This window comes from Sciurus carolinensis, chromosome 3 (assembly GCF_902686445.1).
Source record: "Sciurus carolinensis chromosome 3, mSciCar1.2, whole genome shotgun sequence".
NCBI lineage: Eukaryota > Metazoa > Chordata > Mammalia > Rodentia > Sciuridae > Sciurus > Sciurus carolinensis.
In genome coordinates this window covers 159,158,924-159,177,032 of record NC_062215.1, presented here as the reverse complement: position 1 = coordinate 159,177,032, position 18,109 = coordinate 159,158,924, and positions in this window count along the sequence as shown.

Sequence of the window (18,109 nt, the reverse complement as noted above, 5' to 3'; positions counted from 1 at the left end):
GCAAATGGGCTAATTGCCTAGAATTCTTATAACAAAGGGAAAATTGGGGTGAAATAACATTGAGAGATACTAATAGTAAACAGGCCCAAAGAACTTTTGAGAGAACTTTTTCTATCCATTCTAGGGAAAATAAAATTTAAGCCACTTTAAAAAAAATTGTAGTTGTAGATGGACAGCATGCCTTTATTTTGTTTATTTATATATGGTGGTAAGGATGGAACCCAGTGCCTTACGCATACTAGGCAAGCACTCTGCCACTGAGCTACAGTTCCAACCCTTAAGCCACTTTTGTATCATTCACAGTCATGAAGTAGGTAACTGGTTTCTACAAAGAGTAACTTGTTAGCATATGAACAGGTTGATGCACAATGGGAATCTTGAAGCACATGACATACTCCTGTCATCAGAATGTCCTCTTGGGTGGTTTGCCTTCTTTATTTGGAAGGAGTCTCCTGGAATATTGAAACACACATAGAAATTTGCATGGTGTTTTCATTCATTTCGCAGACATGGTCATGCAAATTTATTTTTGTGGTACTCTCAGGGTGATTCCAAAACGTGATTGTGATACCATTATCTTGAAGTCTTGACTTCAAAATGGATTTGAAAAAACAATTGGTAGTATCTGTCATTTATATAATAAACTAATATGCTTGTATGATGACATTATGGACAATAAAAATATTAAGTATACAAGTAAAGCAGATAAAAGATCAAAATAATTTTTACTGTCACACTATTTTGTTCTTCACTGTTCAAGTTTCCTTTTGAGCCTAATATATACAATCTCTCAGTTCATGACTGTTTTGGAGTTGTCACTATGTGCCCAACACTGGATTAGGCACTCAAGGCAGGGAGAGCATAAATAACTATTGACTGACACCATAGGCCCAGCACAATGCCAGGAATATAGCATATATTACCTAATTTAATATCTCATAACAGCTGGTGTTTTTTTTCTAGTCTACATAATAGACAGGATTTATTCTGAAAACCATGAAACAGGACTTGAGATGAGGTGATAGATAAATAAGAATAATTTCTTACTCTCGAAGGCTTCCTAATTAAACTCTCAGGAATGGCAAATCTTCTTACCATTCCTATTGATTTCTTCTGGACCAAGCCAATGCTGAGGCCTCCAGAGTACAAACCAAGCCACAGTTCTGTTAGTGTTGTAAACAGGAGAACTAATGCAGTATTTTTACTTCTAGACCTGGGTAGGGGCTTGGAGACTGATATAGTAGAGTATATTGGAGTCTATGGAGGAGCTGGACTACAGAACACTGAGCACCTCTGAAAGGAAAGCTAATATCAATATGCTGAGTGAGTCTGGTCTTCTGTGGAACATAGCAAGAGTTCTCCTTGTGGAACATAGCAAGAGTTGCACGGGTGACTGAATTGACAGTCATCCTGGGACTGGGAGGGTGTGAGAGGACTGGGGAGTTGAATCTTCTTCCAGGTATTTTGGAGGATACAAGCAGTCATTTTGCTTACACTGTGGGACTCTCAGAGCAGAAGCCACTGTGCTTTAGATGATTCATGGACTGCAGCAACTTAGAACATTTCAGAGCTTGCTTGAGTCCCCAAAAGTAGACATATGAAAATAAAAAAAAAATCTATGGGAACCCAATTTCCAGGGACAGGAAGAATAAGAGAAAGGTTAAGACAGGTGTCCTAATGAAACCTAATGGGACAAAGATTATAGAAAAGACAAATCTGGATAACAATGAAACACACAATAGCATCAAATTAAAAAAAAAAATAGCGGATGAAGCAGAGTGTTGAAATTCAAATTTGTGACCTCAAAGATCAAGGGAAAGAAATATCACAAAATATAGAGCAAAAAATATGAGATTAAAATCATGAGGAAAAAGATTTGGAGGAAATAAAAAGCAAAGTAATAAGACTGCATGACCATTGTTATCCTATAGTATGTATAATCAGAAAAATGAGAGATTACACTCCATTTATGTATGATCCATCAAACTGTATAAATGCACCTATTGTCATGTACAACTAATTAGAACAAATTAAAATTTTTTTAAAAACAAGAACTAAAAATAGTAAAATAACCTATGAATAATGGACATTAATAAGGACAGAAAGAAACAGATTGATAAGAAGTAAATAAGGGGAGAAAATATTCCTGAGTTGAAGAGGTACTGATGATTGATAAAGCTAATTGGGGTCTAAGTAGAACTAATAAAAAAATATGACATACCCAGGCGTATCCTGGTAAATGAATCCATGAAAACATTACAGGACTCCAAGATACATGTAATTAAGTTACAAATGACAATGAATAAGACAGACATTGGAGTTTCTAACTGCAAGACTAGAAACTGGAAAATCATGGAACAGGAACTATAGACTAATGATAGAAAAGAAGCCCAAACCAATAATTCTATAATTAAGATATCCCTTCAGCTCTCAGCATAAAAGAGAAGCATTTGTTGATAGACATATTTTCCCAGAATGTTATTCATATACTCTCTGATATACCTTTTTGAGAAATCAATCAAACCCAAAGGCAAAGTCAATCGGAACACAACTTGAGATAGAACAAGAAAAAGAGGATGAAACAATGGTGAAGAGTGAATTTTGCTATTTATCTTGTTAACACTGTGATGTCAACTGATGGAAAAATTTAGTATAAGTGATATACAAGAATTTGGAAGGAAGTACAGCAATTGAGAGTTTTAAACAACTATAAGACCTTAATATCTTAGGATAGGAAAACAAAAGTATTCTGAAAGTCTAATCATGAGGGAGGAGGGTGGGGTTGTCAGGGAAGAAGAATAGAAAAGTAAAGCAAATTCTAAATGTCCTACTTTAGGGGTCTGGGAAAGAAAGCAAGATAATAATGAAAAGTCATTGATGGGTAAATGATCATTTCCTTTCTGTATAAGAGTAGAAAATATGAGTTTGATTATCAATGCCATAGAGAGGTAAGAATCATATAGGCCAAGTAAAATACCATAAAATTCCCAAATTAGCAAAACTGAGAGGGTGAAACAACAAAAGGAAATGATGATGTAAAACAAATCATAAGCCTTATAAGAATAAATCAGATTCCAGGAATAAGAGTAAATGTGTAATTTGCCACAATAAATATAAATTTTTAAATTCCATTGTTAAAAACAAAATCTGTTATATTGGGTTAATAAAACAAAATGTGCTATATATTGCTTGCAACAAACAATATTAAAACAAAGGAATAAGTTGAGAAATATCAAATAAATGCAATAAGAAAGAATGGATGCAAAATTAATAGTAGACAAGATGGATTAAGGTCAAATGAATTAAACGGCTTAAAAAGGATTGATATGTAATAATGAAGAAAGAACAAACCACAAGTAAGACTTACCATTATTTTTCTTCATAGACAACAATATGGTATCTATGAACATCTATCGGAAATGCAAGGAAAACTTGATAAAAATATAAATATAATGGAAGGTATTGGAACATTTCCATTAGAATCACAGAGCTTTATTGATAAAAGAAGATCTTTAACAGCATAGCCAAGGGCTGGGGATATATCTCAGTTGGCAGTGCTTACCTCCCAAGCACAAGGCCCTGGGTTCAATCCCCAGCACCACAAAAAAACAAAAGCAAAACAGTATAGCCAGTCTATGGTTTTGCATTATTCAATATGAGAATGGAATGCATGCCCATGTGATATGTACCAATTTGATTATCTACTTAATCAAAAGGAAAATCTTAACACACTTTTTAAAATTAGATATTACAGTGCAAATTCTCAGATTATAATTTAATTAATTGGTTGGTGATAAAAATATAACCAATTAAGAGATAAAATTTAAAGTAATATTTGAATCAAAGAAGATATCAAGACAAAATTATGAGCTCTGTATAAGCAATTAAGATCAATATTTCTCACATCAAGCTATGGTAAACAGAAAAACTTACCAAAATTACTATTTACAACCTTAAATATCTTTATTATGAATGATATCATATTAAAAAGAAAGAGATGGTGACATCCGAAATGAGCAAAATAACAACAAAAAAAATGAGGAGATCTAGAGAAAGAAAATTATACATAGACAGGTGGAACTGGTTTTTCAAAACCCCAAAATATTAATAGAAAGGATCAATACATACAAAACTATTTTGTTCTGGGAATATAAAATAAATCATGTGAGAGTATGATTAAAGGGAAAAAAAAAAAACCCAAAAGCAAAAATGAAAAGAATTGAGAAAGGAAACAAACTTAAATGCAGAATAAATTAATTACATAAAATCACTAAACACAAATTAATGGTAACAACCTTGAAAACCCAAACACTCAAAGCTATTGCTCTCTTAGTAAAATGTAAATGACCAAGATTAATCCAAAAAAGAAGTGGAAAATGCGATAGCCCTAATGTAGTAAAAGCAATTAGAAAGGTAATTCAAAGTTCTGCCCTATACAGAGACAGTGAAACCAGTTGAATTTACAAATGAATTCTTTCTGACTTTTATATAAAAGTCCAGGATTCTTAAACTATTCCAGATGATGGGGGAAAATGGAACTTTTTACAGTTCATTTGTAAATCTAGTATAATGGGAAACTCCAAAGCTGATAAAGCTATTATAAAAGAACAATGTAAAATATAATTTGTGACTAGAAATGAAAAAACTCTAAGTGAAATATTTACAAATAGAATCTAGGAATGTATTAAAAGCCAAGTAGGTTACATTTCAAGAAGTTTATGATGGGGCTGGGGATGAAGCATAGTGGTAGAGTGCTTGCCTGACACGCTCAAAGTCCTTGGTTCAATCTCTAGCACTGTTCTTCCACAAAAGAAAGCAAGGATGGTTCAATATCTGTAAGTCTATTCATATAATTTAATACATATTTTTGTTAAAGAAGAATCCTATGAATAAACCAATAGATGCTAAAAATATTTGAAAGAATTGAATAGTTGTATATAAAAAGAATGGAAGGAAACTATATAACTAAATATTGACTAAACCCAAATCCAATGGCAAATCATTGTAGGCTGTTAAATAAGAAAATAATTTCAACTAAAATCAGAAATTACACAGGAAAATCTGTTATTACCATCATTATGAAACATTGTCTTGGAGTTTCTAGTGAATGCAGTAAGATAATAACATGAAGTCATTGGTATACGGGCTTTTGGTGATACAATTATGCATTTAGAAATTCAAATCATATGTTAAAAATCTTATCTAGCATGTGAGATCTGTATAAAATAAATATTAAAAAATCTGCTGTAATTTTAGAGATGAAGATGTGCAAAGATCATCCTTTCACGATACTAACCAGACCTAAAAAAAAAAAAAAAAAAAAAAAAAAAAAATCTTTAAAGTACACTTAGTAAGAATGACCCAAGAAATAGAGAATATTTTAAAAAATTGATCTGGAACAAGAAATCAGACAAACTCTTAGTAATCTTTACCACATTCTATGATATAAAGACTTAACAATGTTTATAGCAGCTCAATTCACAATAGCTAAACTGTAGAACCAGCCTAGGTGCCCTTCAACAGAAGAATGGATAAAGAAAATATGGTATAAGTGTACAATAGAATGTTACTCAGCCATAAAGTGAAATGAAATTATGGCATTTGCCAGTAAATGAATGGAACTGGAGATTATTATGCTAACTAAAATAAGCAAATTTCCCAAAATCAAAGGTCAAATGTTCTCTCTGATATGCAGATGCTGACTCACAATAAAACAGAGAAGTAGGAAAAAATAGAAGTACTTTGAATTAGACTAACGGGAATGAAGGGAAGGAAGGGGGAATGGGAAAAGGAAAGATAATAGAATGAATTGGACATTACTTTCCTATGTTTATATATGAATACACAACCAGTGTAATTTCACATCATGTACAACCAGAAGAATGGGAAGCTATACTCCATGTATGTATAATATGTTAAAATACATTTTACTGTCATGTATAACAAAAAAGAACAAGTAAAAAAATTAATATCTTTAAAATGTCAACTTTCACAAAAATGATGAATAGACTTAATGCATTGTCCAGTAGAGCACCATTGCCATTTGGGTTGTTCACTTTGAAACTGGATAAAATGGGTTTAAGTTTCCTACAGAGTAATACATTTAATAAGAGCCAAGAAAAAGTAAAAGTTGGTGGGAAATTATTTGCCTAACCAAGAACAAGACATATTTTAAAATATTTACAATCAAATGAAAAACGAATTATCACCTGACATAAAATTAGACCACAACAGAGAATACAGAACACTCCAGAGTACATGAACTTTAAGTATATTACAATGCTGGCCTTTCTCTTCAGTGAGGTATACTAAATAAATGGTGCTGGACAAGTGCCTATCTATCCATCCAGATAAACATAAAACTAGATTTCTGTGATTTTTATTCAGTTCACGTAAATTTAAACTTCAGAGAGAGACTTAAATGTAAAGCATAAAACAACAGATATTTGAGAGATTAAATACACCATCTATTGATGGAAGAAAACTTTTTGGACAAGTTAGGAAATTCAGAAGCTATCAAGGATGTGTTTGGCTATGGAAAACACTATTGAGCTATTCCCTTTCCTTGTAGAGAGTTTTGTCACCTTTGAACACCCATGTGAAGACATGATGCCTGTGCGTTAGAAGTTGTTCCACAACCAGGAGTCAATATTTAGACTGAGGAAAATAGCCAAAATACTATAAATGGAGGAGGAAGCTGATGAGCAGAAAGAGGAAAAATCCATGAAGATACTTTTGACCTGAAAATCTATCCTAGAATTTAATGTATAGATATCTAATAATGTGAGTTTTTTTAAAAATTCTTTTTAGGAAACTATCATCTACTTACTTCAGTAAAATCTTCCTGACTAATGTTAACATTTCAGATATATAATGAATAACATACAATAAAAGTCAAATGATAAATTTGAGGGAATACTTAGCCACAATATGAAAAGAGATCTTACAAATTAAGAACAATGGAAAAATACATAAACAAGTTAGTGGAAATATAAGTGAAATATAAGCAAAAAATATAAGCAAAATATGTGAATGAAGTGTTTATAAAAGGGCAAGTGCAGGTGAACTTGTCATGTTAGGAAAAGATGCTTAGTTTGGAAATATGCAGGAAATGAAAATTAAAATAATTTGAGTGTCATTTTACACACAGTGGAATATTTTTTGAAAAAAATAGCTATTGTGCATAGATGTTTATAGAAAATGATACTTCTATGCATTTCTAAGAATTATATATAATGTCAGACCAAGAGCCACACCTGAAAACTCAGATCATGGGATATTCTTTTTGCAGTGTGAAATAATAGCTGTACCATGAGACTTGTCCCCTGAGGAAGAGGAATGAAGTGATGTGGGAAAATAATTCTTCTAAGAGGTGGATGATAATCCCATAGGGGGCATTTTGGAAAGCTGTGGGACTTTTTAGTTATTGCTGTTACATAGTACTTGCAGGTCACTCATTTCATTTGGATGGGTAGAGTCTAGTATTCTAGATAACTGAAGCAAGTGGACCCATGCTCTGAAATACAAGTATCTTAGCTCCAGACAGATATGTCTGAAGATTAACAAACAAGCAAACAAAACAACAATGAAGTTGTTTAAAGATATCTAATTCAACATGACATAGAAATGGAAAATATTTTTGTCCAAGTTTAATACATACTGAATTTTCCAAAAATTCTCTATAGTGTAAATTGTAGGAAAATCATTCTTTGTTCACTTTACACTTTGCTAGAATTTGTTCACTAGTCCAGAATTTCATCAACAGAGCGCTCATGGATTTTGAGTCTGAAGTAAAGAATTGATAACAGTTACGTTCAGGTGATTCTGAATTAGAGTAAATCACTGGAGCAATTCAGTCTGTCTTCCCCCATAGTTGTGACCAAGTATGTGTTAACATTTTGAAATACATAAAGGTAATTTACTTTTTGCTTTTTTACCTCTCTCTTTTTATTACTGATACAGTGTACTGATTTTTTGAAGTTATATGATGAAAGTCAAATTGCCTGTGATTTTTTAATTTCAGAATAGCAAAGGAAGTGGCCTGAATCATTTACTATTAAAAGGGTATATAGAATCTGATATAATGAGAAAGACTCCAGCCCACAGAGTAGGGGGAGGAGGCCCAGGCCAGAGCCCTTGACTTTCTCCTACTTTGGGTTTCATGTTATCAAGCTAGTGCTTTGAAGAATTATTCAGGTAGATGGGAGATCCTGGCCTCTCTATCTCATGGGAAGTTTCCTGGTCATGTGGGGAGAGGCAGCCAGTATCTAGGAGAATTCTCACACCCAGCATGGTCTAGGAACCTGGGATCTGAAATGGAGATGAGAGCTGGAAAGAGAAGACTGGAGGCAACCTCTCTGCTTCTCCATTTCAGACTAAGGAAACACGGAGCTACTAAAAGGGCCAATGAATCTGCAGAGGCCTAACATCAGAGCAAAGAGAAGCAGACAGGAAGTTGAAACAGAGACCTCAGCAGTGGGTGCCACCTGTCACCCCCAATTAAAGGCAGATGGGCCTTTGAAACAACCCTCACCAATCCAGAGAAGAGAACATGAGTTACTATGAAGCCAGAACATGTGAAAATACTAAGGAAAATGCTAGGATTAGGCACACCCTCTCCCTTCGACCATGAGGTCACTCAGCCCTACATGCCAAGGAGGAAGGAAATGTGAGTCTGGGCATTTGACCTGGAGACACTAAGTATTAGGTGAAATACTGATTGAAGATGCCCAGTTGACCTGAGCTTTCCAGATTGCATTAAATCTGTTCTTTTTTTTGCTTGCTATCCAATGGAAGATCAAATTAGTTAATAGAAAAACTCAAAATCTACATTGATTTTTATTATTTAAAAGGTGTAAAGATGAAATTGCAACCTAGCTACAAATGTAAATATTGTAAGACATTCTTACTATTTTTTGATAGAGGAAAGATCTAGGAAGGTGCCGTGTACTTGAAGGCAAAGGGGGAGGTAATCTTTAAGTGGGGAGGGATCAGGGAAAGGGGAATTTCCAGACATAAGCCAAGTTTTTCCACTTGACAGTTTTGCCTTGGGCCTATCCTGTTTGTCTTTATCTGGGCTCAGATAACTAGAAGCTGAGGCCAAAAGGCTTGTCCTTTGTTCTGCATGACAGAGCACAGTCCGGCCTAAGCAAGAATTTTGTGAGAATCTATTAGAGAGAAAAGGGAAACAGGGAGAGGATGCTCTTTTGTGGAGATGTTTTCTCTCTAAATTCTTCTTCTGCCTGATCTTTCTTTCCCAAATACAGTTCCAAGGTGTTTATGAGTTCCGTTAGAATGTTTACTCCTTTATTATCTCTCTTTCCTTCTTTCCTGCTCTAAGCATTCTTACTTTTATTGATTTTGGACTTCAACCACCCTGCATTTTGTGGGAAGTGAACAGTTATATGAGTAAGTCAATAAATTCAGTGTTAGGAGAGAAGAAAGACACTCAATGGAGTGAAATGGCCAAACTATTTGCCTAAATTTTCAATTTACTGTGATAGGAATTTGGTATAAGTAGTGGATAAAGGTGTTTAATGATTTTAGGAAAGCATATATAGATGCTTATCACAGGAATGTAGACATTCAAAAGAAGGGTTTTATTTATTCATTCGACAAATATTTATTGAGCAATAAACCTTACTAGTTGCTGGGGAAACAGCAGTGAAGAGAGAAAGACAAAATCAAAAAACGGAGACCTCGCCAGGTCATTTGGAGCCTGACTTTATCCATGGAATAGAAGAAATAAACAAACAAATAATACATTGTTCATCTGGTGGTATTAAGCATTGTGAAGAAAAACAAAGCAGGTTAATGGATTGGATAGTGACAGCCAAAGAAAGAGAGGGAGTAGCCATTTTCAAGAAGTCTCTTCTAAGATGACATCTGAGAGGAGACATAAATGAAGTTGGGAGCCAACTACTCTGATATTTGGAGGAGCACTTTTTCTGGCAGAGAAAGCAGCGAGCCTGAAGACCTGAGGCAAGAGTTTGCCTGGCATATTCAAGGAAATCAAGGAGCCTAGAGTGGCTGGAACAGGGTGATCAGAGTGCTTGGTGACTCAGCGAGCCACAGGCAAGTCGATGGAAGGCCTTCAAACCACTCGAAGGACTTTTTTTCTGAGTGATGAAGGATCCCACAGAGTTTTGTTGAGCAGGGCAGTGAAATAATCTATGCCTTAGCCAAATCACTTTAGTTATTCTGTTGATAATAGATTAACAGAAGGAGGTTAGGAGGATAATGAGATGGGAGCAGAGTGGGAATAGACATCTTAGAAGCTGAGAGTATAAAATGTTTCAAGAGGAGGTCAATTATGTCAAATGCTGCTACGAGGACAAGGAAATTTGTTCCTTTCATTTGGCAAGGTGGAGGAAGTGTTGACCAACACGGTTTCCAAGGCTTGAAAGACAGGAGTGTTCGCAGAAAGACTGGGATAGAAGGAAGTGGGATCATTAGTATTGACAACATTTCTTAAGAGTTAGGTATTTTAAAAAGGAAAAATAGAAAAGTGAAAGGAGAGGTAAAGTTTTAGCTGGATGGGGATATAAAATGAAGGAAATTTTATTCTGATTTGCTTGTTTTAATGTTGGAATTTGCTCGTGTGTTGATTATTCTACTAGGTAAGGGATAGGTGATGATTCAAGAAATGCTTGGGACATTTGTAGGAACAAAGCCCTTGAGTAAGTTAGGTGGGGATGGCAAAGGCTATATGGATGGATTGATTTATATATGATCACATTCATCACACAGGAAGGAATGCAAAGAACACCGCAGAGACAGCCTGGCATATTCCTTATGTGGTGGGAACATGTAGATCATCTTTCCTGACTGCTGCTATTTAAGCAGTGACATATGAAGTAGGAACGTCAGTCTGAGTAAAGTGGGAGGAGGGTTTTAGAGATTCTGAAAAGGGATTAGTGTTAAAAGTGTGTCTTTGAAAGTGGGGACATCAAATTGAAATATATGTTAGGATTTCTGGGTGCATCCCAGGCCCACATTAGGTGGTAGTCATACATTTCAAGTGAGACAGGTCAGCATAGTTACATGTTTTTTCAAGTCACATTCAGCTTCTCAGAGTCAAGCACAGACTAGGCAAAACTTGGATTCAACCAGGATGGAGTCTTGTCAGGCAGCTATACAATGAAAGAAGAGAGACAGCAATGTTGTCAAGGGAATACCTGATTAGAAGGATGGGCCAGGTCTGATACACTGGGTAAGGAGGAAGCGAGGATGTGAAGAAGATGAAAGTTGATAAAATCAGTCACTGTATGGAATTGATAAATTTTGAATGAGTTATGAAAGGGATTAAAGTAAAAATAAGTATAAAAATGGCCACAAAATAGGGTATTTCAAATGGAGGTTGTTGATATCTGCAATCAGTGGCAACAAGAGGATCTAGAACATGAATTGGGAACACATGGCTGAGGGAGGTGAGGACAAGATGACTGGACATGAGGTGGTCAAGGCACTAAGAGCAAGGATACGGAGAGGGTGCTGCACGATGTGAGCCTGTGTAGTTATCAGCATCACCAAGAATGATGTGCACAATAGTGGAAGAGTCAGTGAACTACTTGCTAAGTTTTCACTTAATGAGAAGTCATGATCTCAGGGTCTGCAAATCACTGGGGTATTGGGAGGGAGTGGATTTTGATCAGAGGTTGCCACAAGGCATGAACTTCAAAGGAGCCGAAACTTTTAAAAGGAAAGAGGTAGTATTTGGAAGTACCACTGAGAAACAAAGGAGACCATCTACCCTACTTTCAGATTTATAAGATGTAAAAAAAAAAAACAAAAACCTTTTTTGGAGGCTAAAGGGTAAGCACTCTTCACAAGTGCAATCAGGTTTTAGTTGGAACAGAGAAAGAAGTCAAGAAAACATAAGGAAGAATTATGATTAAGTTGATGAGTTATCAGGAATTCTGAAGGGTACATTGGAAAGATTAGAGGGAGAAGGGAGGGGTGAGAGATGGTATCAGATTAGAGGCTGTTCAAAGCAATATGGGGATGAGAGAGTTTGAGTGATGAGAGATGACTAGTGGTTCTTGGGGGTGACTGAAGTAAAGAGGAATGTAGGGCATGATGGGATTAGCCCGGAAACAAGATTTTGTTATCTGCAGAAAGAATTACTCAGGTTCTCATTTCAGGAAGTATCCATGGAAAGGCAAGAAGGGAGAGTTAGGAAAGTTTTAGGTTTACCTAGCATGCCTAATTATTTAATAGAGAGCTGTATGTTCAATACCAGAACTTACTAGTAAAGGCCTGGAGTGAATGGTCAAAAAAAAAAAAATCCAACAGAATTATGGTGGCCACCATATTATTACCAATTACTGACTACTCATTCTGCATATTTATTGTAAAAAGTGATTTATACTAATTATTTATTTCCACAAATAACACTGTAATTTGGTATAATAACCTCCATTTCCAAGTTCAATAAAAAGTCAGCAAAGATTTGGGCTTAGTGTTACCTGACTTCAAATTTAATGTTGAACAATGGTAAGGGTAAAGAGTTTTGAAATATTTTCGGTGAAGTGAAAGTCTGGTTCCAGCACTAATTCAACTCCACAAATATGAAGTGTCCATATTTCAGCATTGCACTGGGCCCTGGGACAAATAATAATAATAATAAAACTGTTTCTTTATCCTAGAGAATCTCAAAATTTCCTGAATATAATGTGTACATTAAAAATAAGAGTTATGACACATGCAAAATAAGAATTCCTGTGCACAGCTGTTGCACAGAGGAAGAAATGATGAACCCTGTTATCAGGAAGGTTATAAGGAATGGATCAGAGTTTGCCAGGCAGACAAAGGGCGTAATGCATTCTAAGAGAGGCCAAGATGATTAAATAAACAGGTGGATCAGGTAGACTTTAATAGGAAGAGAAGGCAAACATATTCTTAGATTATGGAGAAAAAGATGAGGATTAGTAAAGATACAGTTGAACATATGTGAGGCAAGCCAACAAGAAAGTCAGATGAAGCAAAACTGTCCCTTGGGTTTATGTAAGTTATATAGTCTTTCTATTAAAAGCATAGAGCTGCCAAGAAAAAAATGTTTATAACTGGTCAGTGTTTCTCATATCTATAATATTCAATAAGTATGTCTTATCCCCATTATACAAAGGAGAAGGAAAGAGACAGAAGTTCAAATATATTTGATTCAAACATCCATATGTCTTACACAAAAGGGATTTTTAAACATACTAAAACACATATAAGCCTTTTGACTAAGTTAAAACTCGTACCAAGAAATGAAGATAGGAAAGAAAAAAACACAATAAAATGAATGGCATACTAATACAGAAAGATTTCTAAGGTAAAAACACAGATTGAAAATAATCCTCGTTCATCATTATGAAAACTAGCTTAACTTATATAAGTGCCAAGAGTATAAAAAAGGCTTAGAACACTATCTATACTTCATGTTAGAAATCATGGGTATGAAAATATTGATTCATTGACTCATTTTATATATTATATATAGGTATATATTATACAAAATACATGTATATATTTATTCAGGAGTTAATGTGTTAATGTGTGCTGAAAAGTTGGCTGGTCATGGTGAGATACGAACTGAATAATAATGCCCTGCAGGAACTCAGAGTCAAGTAAAGGAGATACAAACAAGGAATCATTATATGGAAAGTACTAGAAAAAAGTTCACAGCTTCAGTCACTCCATACAAGTTTCAATGACAAAATAAATATGTTACTGGCTCATAGTAGATGCTCAAGAAGGATATAGTTATAGCTGTTGTCCAAGGGATGTGAATGGGAGAATGTCTGGTTATCTGTTGGTTTCTGGTTTTTGGTTTATTCAATGACAATATCAAGAAGAGGGTTCTAGGCACACTGATGTATAACAACTGCTGCTAGGTGGTTCCTCTAAGGATTTTAACCATAGGCCCACTTTAGAATCATTTGGAGAGTTTAAAAAGGAGTGCTACCTGCCCAATTTCATTAAACTAGACTCTCTGGAGGTGGGTCTCATGCAAATAACTGAGTATTTAAAAATTACTGCCCAGGTAATTCTAAAGGTCAGTCAGGATTGAAAATCACTGAGTCAGTGAATTGGCAGAGGTAGGATAGCCCAAACTGGGGACTGAGAAAGAGCAGAAGCAAAGAAACAACTTCAGAGACAGATGGAGGTGCAAGAAGTCATGCTGTAGCATTCCAGAAATCTTCCAAAAAGAGTGAAGATGGTAGTCAGTTGTTAAATGTCAGAGAATTATTAACATGGTCACTAGATTGATAATTGTGGCTGGTGATTCTGATCAGATCTGACTCAAAGTAAGTCGATATCAGAAACCAGAATATAGTGGATTGAGTACTGAATAAAGGAAAGTGAAGACAGTGTACATACAGGCAACTAGTCTTCTTTTAAAAATATTTGCTTTGAAAGGAAGAGAGAGAAAAGGTGAAAGTTTAAGGAAAGAGAGTCAGTCCAGAAAGGATAATTGGTAATTTGAGAGAACCTAAGATCTAAGAACTTAAGGAGAAGTGAGAAGAAAAATTTTTCTAGGAATAAATTAAAGATGGGTGTGAATATGGACAGCTTTATAACTTGGTGACAGGAGGGAAAATTGCTTGCTGATCAATTATGTCCAAGATGTGCTGAGGATGGTGAGGAGGGATGCTGAGGAATTACTGGATAATTTAAAGAAGTTGGGGAGAATAGAACTGAGAAAAGAGATACAAAGTTCTCTGAATGCAATTAAGGGCATCTTAAGAGACATTAAAATGAACCAACTGTGAAAAAGTTCTATAATTTGAATACAGAAGACAAACACTAGCTAAACAAGTTGATTTGTTATAGGTGAATTACAGAATAAGTAGAGCAGAAAGATTAGTACTGTCAGCATTCTCCTCTTGAATACTAGTAGCATTTCAGAGGTACTAGAGTAGTCCTCCCAGATCCAGTGCAAGTGGGAAAACTTTCTGAAAAAAAAAAAGAACATTATATGGAGGAAAGGGGAGTTTTTAACATTAAGCATATGGAAGAGAACAAAAGATGTTAAGAGAAGTTAAATAGCAAATGCTACTGAAAAGACAAACACATCAGTTAAAGAGTAACAGTGTCTGGTTTGATTGGAGTTGTTTTAGTCAGCTTTTTGCTTCTGTGACTAAAAGCTGTGACAAGAACAGTTTTAGAGTCGGAAAATTTATTTGGGGGCTCACAGTTTCAGAGGTCTCAGTCCATAGACAGTTGGCCCTGTTCCTCAGGGCTCAAGGTGTGGCTGAACATCATGGTTGAAGTGCGTGGTGGAGGGAAGCAGCTCACATGATGATCAGGAAGTAGAGACAGACTCCACTGCCAGATACAAAATCTATACCCCAAAGGCAGTCCCCAATGTCCACTTCCTCCAGTCACACCCTAGCTGCCCACAGTTACCACGCAGTTAATCCCATCAGAGGATTAATTCACTGAATGGGTTAAGGCTCTCATAACCCAATCATTTCACTTCTAAGCCTTCTTTCCTTGTCTCACACATGAACTTTTGGGGGACACCTCACATTCAGACCATAACAGAGTGGAAAGTTATTTATTAGTGTAGGATAGAAGGTGTAAGCAAGTCCAGTTTTGAATGGTTTTGGGTGTTAGGATTCAGTCTAGTTCTCCTTATTATAAGAGTAATGAAGAGCCTGTTTGCTTTTGACCTTGAAAAGTCTTAGGAAAGCTGAATTTTGGGTTAATTTGGCAGCCACAGATATGATTTATCTAATTTTAGTGATTGGTTTTCTAAGTTTTTCGTTTCACTCTTGAGCTTCTCTAATAATTTATTTTCCCGTTTCCCATGATCTTTATCATTTAGAACTTTGTGCTCCTAGTTTTACAACTTGTCACAGTTTCTTCTCAGATTTCATTCTCTTTGCCCTTTAATACCTCATTCAACAGCTACCATGGCACCTGTCTTGCTTTCATTCGTATTTATCAGCTGTTCTTTTACTTTTAAACTCTCCTCCTTCCTCCATTGCACTAAAGCAGGTTCAATCTGGACACTCTACTCTTGGTCTTCTTCAGAGGATGTTTCTCTATGGTTTAACCTTTGCCTCTATGCAGATGACTTGCAAATCTATATCTGTAGCTGTTACCAGCATTCTGTGATCTAACATTTCATTTTCCTAAATTGTACATCTTCATGTGGCATTCCCCATGTACCTCAAACTCAGCATTTCAAAACCAGAATATTTCCCACAAAAGAAGAATTTCTTTCCACCCCCAGGGAATTTCTCTTGCTTAAAATTGTGTGACTCCTAATAATGTCATATGTGGGTTATTATAGTAGTTTCTTAATTTTTCAGATTCTGTTTTTCTTTTGTTCCTTTGATTTGAGTTACTCATCTTTGATTTGAGTTACTCAAACATTTTTTTTTTCTTAAAGAGTCACAGTCAACACTTCTGAGACTAAATATGCAAGAGCTCTTCCCGCATCAGCCAATTCTCCAGTTCTCTGAGGACACCAACTGGGTGTCCTATAATTCAATTCAATTCTGACACTAACCAGAGTTAACCCAGATCCCATAAATGAAGGATTCAGTCCTGCAAGTCTGTTCTCCACTTCAGATACTGATCACAAGTAGTAAGTACACAGGTTCTCTACAACTTTTGGTTAACTTGGGAACAAATCAGCATTCCCATAACCCTCTCCTCGGATTTGAAAATTTGCTGGTGTGACTCACAGCATCCCAGAAAACAGTCTACTTACTACTGCTGACTTAGGCATTTAACATATGTTAAATGATACAGATAAACAGCCAGATGAACAAACATATAGGGCAAGATCTAGAAGTTTCCTGGAAGTAGGTTCTCAAGGAGTTAGAGTACACCCTCCCAGCAGGCAGATTCCCATAGTTCAGGGATTTTTCCTGAGACTTTATCACACAGATAAAAATTGATATTAGCTAAATTCCTTTCTCCTCCCCACAGGATGGGGAAAGTGGAACTGAAAGTTCCAAGCTTTTAATCATGTCTTGATCTTTTTGATGACCACATCCCATCCAAGAGTTCACTAAAAGTTACCTCATTAGAAAAAAAGATGTTCCTATCTATTATCAGGAAATCAAAGAGATAGGAACTCTGTGTCAGAAACTGGGGAAGAGGCCAAAGAGTAGAATCAAAGATGCACCTAGCACCCACATTGCACAGGAAATTACAAAGGTTTTAAGAGCTCTGTTCCAGCAACCAGGGGGAGAGACTGTAAATATATATAAATATGTAAATATATATATATATGTAAATATATATGTATATATATATTTATATATATGTATATATTTATATATATATATGTAAATATATATATATACAAATATATATATATATTTGTGATGTCCCAGCCTAACTGGATAAATCTTTCCAAATTAGAGTTCCATTCACATGACCCCATTTGCTCCATCCTTGGCTTCCCTGACTCTTAAGTTTAATGGACCCTCCATTGTTCATGGACTGAAATCCAAAAGCTGAAATTTCTTCACCTCTGTTTTCCGTTCCTCTCTCTCTCAAAACCCTGGTTCTTTATTTGCAATAATCTTCCTGTTGATCTTTATGATCTGTACTACTTTTGTATCCTTAATGGATTAACTCCCCATTTTCATTTTCTTTGTTTAAGCATTTCCTAACACCTCCCATATTTTAGTGGGAGGTAAGTGTTCATGCTTGATAATTTATTTGCCTTATGATTTTCTCCATTGACCTCGACTACAAGGTCCTCTGTCTCTGTACTCAACTCTGAAACACAATTGTTCCTGAAGGCAACTGTGACATGGTCATAAAACATGAACTTCTTTTTACTTACAATAACATTTTTATAGGGAAATATGTTTTATAGGGAAATTTGATCTACTAGTACTTCTCATTGCCTTTTTTTCATTTTCATTAAAATAGCCTTTCTCAATGAGGCAGGCATCCACATCACTACTTCTTAAGCAAATTATTGCTCACATAGTGAATGGTATACTCTGGGATATCTCCTTACCCCTGTTAGCCTTTTGGGTTCCAAAGAGTTCAGTCTACTTTTGTAAGTATGAAAGGAAATTCATGTGTACCTTCATTTGATACAAAAGTACAAAAGATCCTATTCTTTAGTTAGAACTTCTTTGTGTGT